Here is a 10,730-nt window from a genome sequence, read left to right as displayed (position 1 = left end):
TCTATATGTAGGGTATTGAATATTTGTAACAGTTCTAATATCCTCAAATGAAATTGCTCCTTTGCAAGCAGTAAGCATCATCCTCAAATAAAACAATTCTCTTGTCATTGGTGGGACCCATATAAGCCTTCCAATAGTGCATCCTTTCTTTCTAAGTTGCCATGATCTAGTCTTTTGATTATATACAAACTTTGAAACGAATTCTGAATAAGTCAGATTTCTTCCTTCTGAAAAACATTTGTTGGCGTTCATCCAAGCTAAAAATTTGAAATCTGAAATGCTTGGCTTGGATAGGACATCATCAATATCATCATGGTCCTCATAAAGAACACTGTGTTGGCCTGGAAGATGGAAATATAATCTTTCAACAACAGGCTTCCTAGCATGTATTGAAAAACTAAAAATTCTCCAAGCAGCTTCACAGGGAGAAATGTACCTAGCATAAACATTAATTTAGTAAAACAATAATGGGCACATTAATTACATATGTTCAATTAATGGTACCTGCAGTCTATATATTCTTAATCTCATCGTTTTGGTTGGTAGCATTCTGGATTTCATCATTGTCATCATAAAGCATAACAGTAGTGACTCTGTCATACCCTTTGTTTATGTATTTGAATAAATATTTGATTGAAGTACTTTGATTGCACCATTCAATATTGACATGCGCTTGGTATTTTTTCAGTAACTTTGGATTATAAGGTACGATGTGTCTATTATCAATGATAACACCATTCTTTGAAATTGTACGACCATCATTTCTTTTATGATATATTGGATAACCATTTGGATCTAAAAGGGTGCGAGGTTGGAACGTTTTAGGATAAAATCTGCTACACTTTCCTTCTTTCATACATGGAGATTCAGAGCGTATAATTCCACATGGGCCATGAGCCATATGATTTTGCACCAATCTATAGAGTTATGGGTCATCTTCCTTTGAAGGTATCTCTGCTGATATAATCTGGTCTATTTCGTCTAAAGTTGGATATTTATTGTTTGGGTGCAAAAACAACAATAAATGGACACGAGGAAGTCCTCGTTTTTGGAATTCTATTGTATGCATATATGTGATTGTTGAATTATAGTATTAGCAGGAAAACAATGACATATAAATATGTAATAATTATGTTATAGGATGAGTGATGTGCCATCATTTTCTTCTATTTTCTAAACCCTTTTTGCACCATTTTAATTACTGATTGGTCTTAATTGTCAATTAATCAGACAGTTTTATTATTTGGGTTCATTTAGCTAATTTGATGTTTTTAATCTAATTTCAGGAATTAATGAAACATTGGGCTTAATCCGGATTTTGGTTATGGACTTGAAGAGGGAAAATTAAGCAGCGCTTACCTTAGTTAATTTCTAATTAGGAAATTTCGCAATTTTATTTTATGTTGTTCAGTGTTTATTTCGTTTTGGGCCAGAGTATTGTAATAGGGCCCAGTGACTTTGAGTGACTCTTTTTAAATAGCAGCCTTGGGATTCGTGCAAGGCATTCTGTTATGCTATTCATTATTCAGAGCTTTTGTTTTAGGGTTTTCATTTTTCTGCTTAATGCTACTGTTCACGTAATGCAATTTTACGTTTTCTGTTCCTAATTACAATTTCGTTCTTACTTCTTCTTCTACTCTCATTTACGTTTCTGTTTCATCTACATTTCTGTTCATTTACGTTTTTGTTCATTTACGTTTCTGCTTCATGTTTCATTTGCGTTTTCTGTTTGAATCCATGGAAGGCTAGATTTTCTGGTGTTGTTTCCTTTTGAGGACGAAACCCAACTCTCTTTGAGGTTTCGCTTGAAATGTGGTTCCCTGGCAGTTTTCCCTTCACCAGTTATCCCAAATTCGTGAATATTAATCAGTGCACGCTTCGTGTTCGATTAATTGCCTCTGAGCCTAACTTGCGTTCATGCTTAATGGACGAAGGGCTAACTGGTGTATGTGGTGCCTAATCACGTATTGACAACCCTAAGTTGATTTTCGCTTAGTAAATTGAAATAGGGTTGGATTAAGTGGTTGACTGTTAGGGATGAATTCTCCATAACCCAGGATAAGAGAATGGCTTCTGAATCAAAGGAAACAACCCGTTTTTAATATTAGTAATTTCGTATTCCAGTTTACTTGTTCTGCTCTTTAATCACAAAACAAACAAACCCCCCCCCCCCAATCGTTACTGTTACTGCAAGTATATTATGAACATTTGGTTTGTCACTGCTCGTTGGGAAACGACCTAGGATCACTTCCTAGTTACTGCATTTTCATGTTTATTTGATTCGGGTACGGCCTCGATCAATGAGCAAAAGTGAAAAGTAATAAATTGAATTGTAAGTTTATCACAAAAAGTTGTTATCAACTTACATGCCACTGCTTTTCCAAGTAGGTGATTCTTTGTTAGGTCTGAAAGCATTTCTTCATATTTCAACTTGAAAACTCGTGAGATAATGTCTGGTCTATCTGCTGGTTTCAAATTCAATGGCGCAAGTAATCTATGGATTTCTGGCCAATTTGGATTACATGTTAAAGTGATAAAAAGATTTGGGAAACCAACATGGCTGCATATCGCCATACCATCAAAGTATAGCTGATCCATGTAGCGGGGGCTGCCAACAAAGGTAGGAGGCAAAATTACTCTCTTGCGTTTATTTAAACCTTGGCTTGTCCCAGCATCCAGTGAATTTTGTAAGCAACAATACTTGTCAACTCTAAGTTTCTTTTGGTTGTTCCTGATGTAGTTGAGTCTTTCCGATTCAACCATGGTATATGCTTCAACAATGAATTTTTGAAATAGTCTTCTAGAATGAAATAAAGTTTGAGCTTCATTTCGTCTACACTGAAGTCTATAAGCAAACCACTATCTCATAGTGAGACGATTTCTCTCTCTTTTTTTGTTGCCTGGTGTTGCACGGTGAAGTATGTCAGGCCTATATCCATCTTTACCATAAGGGAAAAGCAGAGGGAATTGTAGGCCTAGATAGCTAGAGTGAAATTCATGTATTCCTGTAACTGTCCATTTTGAGTCTCAAGAATAATATCTCTTCTTGAGTTGGGATTAAAATCACCTACAATAAGTGCAGCAACTTCTGAAACAATTGGAACATTGTATGTCCGACCATCCTTTTCACGAGTAGATATCAATCTTAATGTGACATTATCGACATCACTATTTGCCAATCTATCTCTAGCCATCCTAAAACTTTTAGCATGCACATTGTGTTTATCCAGCATTTCAGCTAAACTTGAAACAATTTGCGGTTGAATTCCATCATGCTGGCTGAAAAAGGTAATCTTAGAACTGATATGTAACTGGAACAATATTTGTCATGAATGTATGATTTTTATAATTATAGAAATGAAATAATTAGTACCTGATGGCATTAATTATATTTTTAACTTCATTATCTGTGTCAAAGATATATAATTGTGCAAATTTGGATTCTTTTCCAGACATTGGTAATAAACTATCTATGCGGTGACATGGTTGACCCTTAATTCTAATTGTAGGAGGTCCTCTTGAACGGTTAATTGATTTGTCTAGTTTAATACCAGCAGAAGTAAATGAAAACATCATGTTATATGTGCGTATATTTTGTTGATAATTTCTACCATCAGCTGAATTAGGATCAAAGAGAAGTCGGTGCAGATACTAGGGTAGATTTTGTAGTAATGGAAGTTCAACTTTGTTGTCTCTACAACATAAGCTGAATCTCGAGCTTCTACTATTTTTATGCTTTGATGTTCTTTCATTATACCACATTTTTGCATTACAGTGTTTACACTGAATTAGTTGGTCACCAAGATCAGAATAGCCTGAAATTGTTTAATGACATATGGAAAGATGATGGTAACAATTGATAAGATGGATAAAAAAATATGTCAACTGATATGGTTGTGAATGATTCAGAATTATAATTCTCACCTTCAGTGTTAATTAGAGGGTCGTTGGCAGAAGATTGGTAATGTTCATTTCTAGGCGAAAAATTTAAATCAGATGCTGCATGGATTATAATTACATATGGTTATTAAATTTCAGGAATGAAAAAATGTGGAATAAAGGAGTTTGTTTGCATGGTACCTTGTGTTGATTCAGAACTTAGATCCTCTGATGAATCAGTTTTGATTGCTTATAGATAGAGAAAAATCAAAGTTAAATGGAATCAATTAATTGAAAGCAATGTATTTTACATGCAAAATGGTTGGTATAGTTTCTTACTGTGATAATTCCTAGATTGTGAAGTAGAGTCCATAATTGGCTGTGGAGGGGCCTGAGCCTGAGGTTGTCATTTTTTATCTATGATACATTTTCTGTTTATTTTGGCAATCGCTGAATTAGACTTGTCCTTGAATTGGTCTTTTTCCATGGTGTTAATGGCAATTATTGACTTGATCGAGTTATAAATTAATGAGAAAATGGCGATTAAGATCAACTAAGAAATAGTCAAGTAAATGTGGAATGCATGCGAGACATTATGAAAATAAGAGAAATGGACAGCTGAAGGCCAACAACTATAGTTCAACATTGACAACTGGGAAAATCTGCATATAGGAATGATGACACTTGCATGTAGAAGCATCGGTTGGTGAGACTGATGGGAAAGCTAATATGAAACATGTAGTGGATTTTTTGCAATCACATCTATAGTATATACCATTCAGGTTGATGTATGTTTTTTTTTCTTCGGACGATGCAAAACAAAACATGGCACAAACAGCTTAAGGAAATGCCAAATGAAAACAACTTTTCGTATATTTGAGCAATTAAGAATGTGTTTATTGCTTAATTAGACTTGTTTCTATATTGAAAATTTCCACGTTCTTAATGGCAATTGTTGTTCTTTACCAAGATGGAAATTAATTTAAAAAAATGAAACAAATTTTGAAAATAATAGAAATGCCTAGCTGAGGGGCTAAGTGTATGGTTCAACATTGACAGCTACAAAAGTTGGAGATACAAGAATAATAATAGTTGTATGTAGAGCCATGGCTTGCTGACATTTGGAAAAAATCTATTATCAAAGATCTTCTGTGTGCAGAAGTAGGGAGAATGAATTTTGGTGAACTACAAAAAAAATTATGTTGCTTTATTTGACATTATGATAAAAAAAAGTGTATCATATTTATAGTGGTTTTATTGTATCATGTACCAGTGCTCGAATGAGTGATAAATGCTATTTGTGTTAGACCGAGAAGTGCATCATATTTGCTTTTACAGATGATCGAGAATACAATTTAAATTGGAAAATAGCAACACATGAAATTAAGTATGGGGGAAAAAATTTTTGGCTCCACAGTGCAAACACACAACACGTTCTAGTGCTAAGTTAACACATGTATAGACTTTTAAGCAAGAGATTATGGAGAACTGCAACCAAGAAGCTACCATATCATGGAAAAGATATTTTCTTTAAAGGAAAAAGGGTGTAATAATTGATTGTCCTGATTTAATTGGCTTAATTAATATCAGTTACGGTCATGCTGAAATAAACCACAGTCTGGTAATAATGATTTGGTAATCGGTTTGAGAACTGATTAAAAATAAAATTCAAATTGGACAATCTTAACATCAAAGATATCTAAATAGCCAAAAGTTGATTCATGCTTTCGCATTAGGAATCTATCAGACATGTCCACCCTAACAAAATGTTAAACAGGGACAGTACAGCAAAAGAACGTCAATGTTTCAACAATTGCATGGCTTGCAAATAATAGAATCCATACAACGCAAAAAAAATGCAAGTAGCTGCATTCATTCAATTTGATCATGTCTTGCTAATTTGTTAGATGAAAGCTGGGCCAGTGAAATCTGAAAGGCTTTTGGTTCATCATGACAGTCATCAGATGTAAACCGTTTTGTAGGTGTCAATGGAAGACCCAGAAGTGGATCATGATCTGCTATGCCAGACACAAATTTGTGGAAGCAATGTCTTCCAAGGTTATTTTGATGATGCCAAAGAATCAAGAGTTAAGAAAATTCCAAAGATTCAAGAATCAAGTTTCAAGAACCAAGTTTCAAGAATCAAGATTCAAGATCAAGATTCAAGACTCAAGATTCAAGAATCAAGAGAAGACTCAATCAAGATAAGTACTAAAAAGTTTTTCAAAACATTGAGTAGCACAAGAAGTTTTCACAAAATCATTACCAAAGAGTTTTTCTCTCTGGTAATCGATTACTAGAAGGTAGTAATCGATTACCAATGTTTTAAAATGTTAAGATTTCAAATTTCAAGAGTTACAACTTATGTTTAAATAGTTTTAAAGTATTTTAAACTTGTGTAATCGATTACACAATACTTGTAATCGATTACCAGAGCTTCTAAATGTTTTAATTTTCAAAATTCAAAATGAAGAGTCACATTTGTTGATGTGTAATCGATTACACCTTAATGGTAATCGATTACCAGTGACTGATTTCGAAAAATACATTTCCAAAAGTCACAATTTTTCAAGTGACTTGTTTCTGAAGATTCTTTCAAAAGTCAACTTTTTAAGTGACTAGTTTTAAAGAAATTGCCAAGAGTCACAAGCTTTGACTTGAGTCATCAAGAGATTATAAATATGTGACCATGGCATGAGTTTCAATAATCATCAATCATCTTTGAATCATCTATCTTTCAATCTTTACAACATCATCTCTAAACTTCTTTCAATTAATCTTTCAATATCTTTTTACAGAATTTTCTGATTCATTTCTCTTTATCTTTCTGAAAGTTTTTTATCAACACTTTCTTTTCCAAGAAAAGTTCTTTGTTCAAAAACTTGTGCTATTCATCTTTTTCATTCTCTTCTCCCTTTGCCAAAATAACGAAGGACTAACCGCCTAAATTCTTTTGTGTCTCTTTTCTCCCTTACAAAAGATTCAAAGGACTAACCGCCCGAGAATTCTTTTGATTCTTCCCTTCCCCTTAAGCAAAAGATTTCAAAGGACTAACAACCTGAGATATCTTTTGTTTCCCCTTTACAAAGATTCAAAGGACTAACCGCCTGAGAATTCTTTGTCCCAACACATTGGATGGTACATCCTTTGTGGTACAAGTAGAGGGTACATCTACTTGGGGATTTTTATACTAAGAACAAGAGAGGGTACATCTCTTGTGGATCAGTTCAAGTGGAGGGTACATCCACTTGGTTTTCAAAGAGAACAAGGGAGGGTACATCCCTTATGGATCTTTGGCTTGTAAAGTATTTTACAAGGTTGAAAAGAAATCTCAAGAACAGCAGGTTGCTTGGGGATTGGATGTAGGCATGATTTGTGGCCGTATAAATCTTGTGTTTGTCTTCTTCTTCCTTACACTCTTTAATTTCCGCTGTGTACTTCTAATTATCGCTTTTACTTTTGGTTAAGTTTCTATTTTTGTTATTTACTCTCTTAACTTAGTAGTAAAAGCCTGATTGAATCTAGTAACATTAAGAATGATAGATTTTTAATTAGTTAAGACACGTTCATAATTAATGCAACCCCCTTTCTTAATTATTCCAAGGTCACTTGATCCAATAAGATTGCTGCATAACACTTACACTGATCAATAAACTAAATTTGGAATTAGAGGCGGTGGAGTTTTTAAAAAAGATTCTGTCAGCACACATAAAATATGGAAAACTCTATCACAGTGTCAACTTACAGATTCGAGTTGGGAAGGATCATCAGAGTCAAGAATAGGAGCATGAACGTTGGAACATGCCTGTATAAGATATAAGTTCAGGATAGCAGATATGAGAATAATGGGTGCAACATGCTTTAAAAACATTACCTCAGCATCAGGCAGCATGTCCACCACAACATTGATCAAATCTAAGTCATTCGAGTATCTAAGAACAACAACATTGTTAAACTTGGGTTAAACTTTGATTTTAAATGCAAGGACATAACCCAACAACTTATCAAGGGCTTGAGGAGAAATATTCAAATCAATATCACCCTCCTTGACCAAAGAAAAAAAATTCGATAATTAATACCTGTAATCAAATTTGATAGTAAACTAATAAAACATCATTCAAATGTTAAAAAGCATTGTATGATAATATGGTTAGGTACTTCTATTTTCAGCCTGTTAACTTCATTAGCTGATTGTCCAATCAGCTCAGTGCATTCACGGTCCCACATAAAAAATTTTGTGCTTTGTTCTTTGTAGGTGACCATCACCTCGACTCTATACCTGCCAATGTACATAAGTGTAAAAAAGAATGATAAATGAAGATGACAACAATGAAACATGAGTGCAATAACCTCAGCACTGGTTGATCATTATGTTTGCCACATGCACATATGAATGCGGCTGTCTCAACATCATTTTTTCTGTAGCAGTAACTACAAGCTGAATAATACCATGAATGGTTATCCGTAACAATTCTATTAATGGTGCCGATAGTAACACAAACAATTTCTTGGCAAAAAAAGATAGGCGTCAAATCCAAACCAACTGGTACAATCATCGAATAAATAACAGGACTTTAATTACAGTTCATAGACTTTGATCACCAGGACTTTTCATTAGGTTTTCTATTAAACTGAATTAACAGTTTAGATAAGTAATAGTTTTGCCTCAGAAATGTTGTTAATGTCAGAGATTGTCTTTGCTTCAGCTTTTGAAAGAAATGCATCTTTTGACGACAATTAGCTTGAACCTGAAACCTGGGAACTCCCCTGGTCACCAGCTGTGAAAACTGACTGGACCTGAATGCCTAAATCAGAAAGGCTATAGACATAGAATAAACCAAAACTGTTAGAAGAAATAATGCACACATGTAATTAAGAAAGTTTATAAATTCAGGACCAAGGTCATGACCAACAAACCTCACCCTGAATTCTTGAATTTAAAAAACAGCTTCATTGATCAATAATTTGGAGGCCCTCAACGAATTACTGACTAAGGGTGCATAAGATCCTGTATTTGTTTGTGACAAAAAAAACACATAAGATGTTATTTAATGAGCACAAGAATTCACTAATTTGACATCATGTTGTACCTTGGCCTTCTTTGATTCGTGCATGCGTCAATATAATAATGATAGGGAGATCGTTTTCAGACTGATTCAAGTAGTCTATAAACTGCAAGCAATAACTATCCCACAGAGTGCAAGACAGGATTTAGCCACTATGACAAATAAAACAAACAATAATAAGAGTAAGAGCATATAATAATTTTAAAAGACATAATTTGTCAAAAGGTCAATTGTACAATATGACCTCAAATCCTTGAGTTTGAAAACAACCCTTGTATTCTTTGATCCCACATGACGATAGACCACCTCATCCATGACACCAATAATGTATGAAGAAATTATAAAATAAAAAATGTCATCAAAAGAACTATAAATTTTGTGGACAAACTAATTGAACAAATTGTAATTGAACTTACCAACCAACAGTTTAAGTTCGAAGAGCCCAACAATGATATTGGTGAAATCAGCAAATTTATATTTCTTAAAGGGAAGATCCTCCAAATTGGATTTCCTGAGAACAGTAACTCTAGTAAAAACTAATTTATACTGGTGATCACAGATTCTAAATTGGTCGTCATTCTTCATGACTTTAAAATTATGCATTACATAAGTACAATTTTCGATCAAATCAGCCTTCCAAGATTTTAACTGATCTTGTTTACAGACAACATGGATTGTATCTCCCTGTAACAGACAAAGTATATAAGTAACTAGTTGAATGCTTAATAATGAACCAAAAAAAAAAAGACAAAGAAAACCATACATGAGAAACAGAGAAAACCATACATGAGAATCAATTATGACCATTTCTGCTTGTTCAAATCTGTTTGGAGTCCCAACAAACCAAAGATCAGTAATTCTTACAGCAACTTTAAGTGGCTCTTTTGATCCATTAATAGACTTGATGTTATCAGGAGCACGTGCCATAATTCTGCCACAATAACATGACCGATAAACTTTGAACGAAAATGCACGTGGGAGAATCAAAGAAGGTGCAGCAAGGCAGCAAAGAAATGTGGTAACAATGAGAAACAAAGCAAAAACAAACATGCATAAGAATCAGTCAAGTTGCGGACACAAGTGCATAATAAACATGCAACTCTCAGCATGAGATGAAAAAAATATATCAGAAAAAAGTACAAAAGATAAAATGTAGAACCAAAGATACATAATAGGCAAAACACATTGGAACATAATTTTTAGCCTCATTCAAGTACTCTAAGAACTGCTACCAATAATTATCCTACAGTGTGCAAGACAATATATAATAGACATGCATAGGAATCAGCCAACCTGGAGGCACAATTGTATAATAGACATGCAAGTATTAGCATGACATGAAAAAATATATAGAAACAAACAATGGTCAATGTATCACTTTATAATCAAAACATAGCCACAATTTGTCGCAAACAAAGCTGAGCACAAACTGACTCAAACACAATGATAGAAAAAATCCAGCCATGCATTGACAAAAAGCAAAAAATCTCAAAAAAACACCCACGAAAAAATGGGAAAAAAACCTTAAGGTAAAGAAGCTCAACCAAATGTCAACGGGCTAAAAAATTTAGACAGAAAAGAGGAAATTTAATTTCCAAAAATTTACAACCAAAAGAAAGACCAAAGCATTACCTTCACTCCCCGCAACCAAAGAAAACAGCGCAGCAAATCAAGCTACAAAAAACAAGCGATTTATTTTATAAAAATGTATAACCAAAAGCAAGACCAAAGATGAATGCAAGCATGCAGCAAAAGAAAGGGAAAAATAAAAGAGAAGAACCTGAA

The 10,730-nt window shown here is 33.9% G+C and overlaps 1 pseudogene; it reads right to left on the bottom strand.

Annotated features, from left to right (window-relative positions):
* Positions 1-511: 511 nt before the first annotated feature.
* On the bottom strand, positions 512-9,872 carry LOC113002196 (uncharacterized; annotated as a pseudogene).
* Between the last annotated feature and the right edge of the window lie 858 nt (positions 9,873-10,730).

Source organism: Glycine max, chromosome 1 (assembly GCF_000004515.6).
Source record: "Glycine max cultivar Williams 82 chromosome 1, Glycine_max_v4.0, whole genome shotgun sequence".
In the NCBI taxonomy this organism is placed as follows: domain Eukaryota; kingdom Viridiplantae; phylum Streptophyta; class Magnoliopsida; order Fabales; family Fabaceae; genus Glycine; species Glycine max.
Note: the sequence above shows the minus strand (reverse complement) of the source record. Positions and strands in the feature narration are given on the sequence as shown.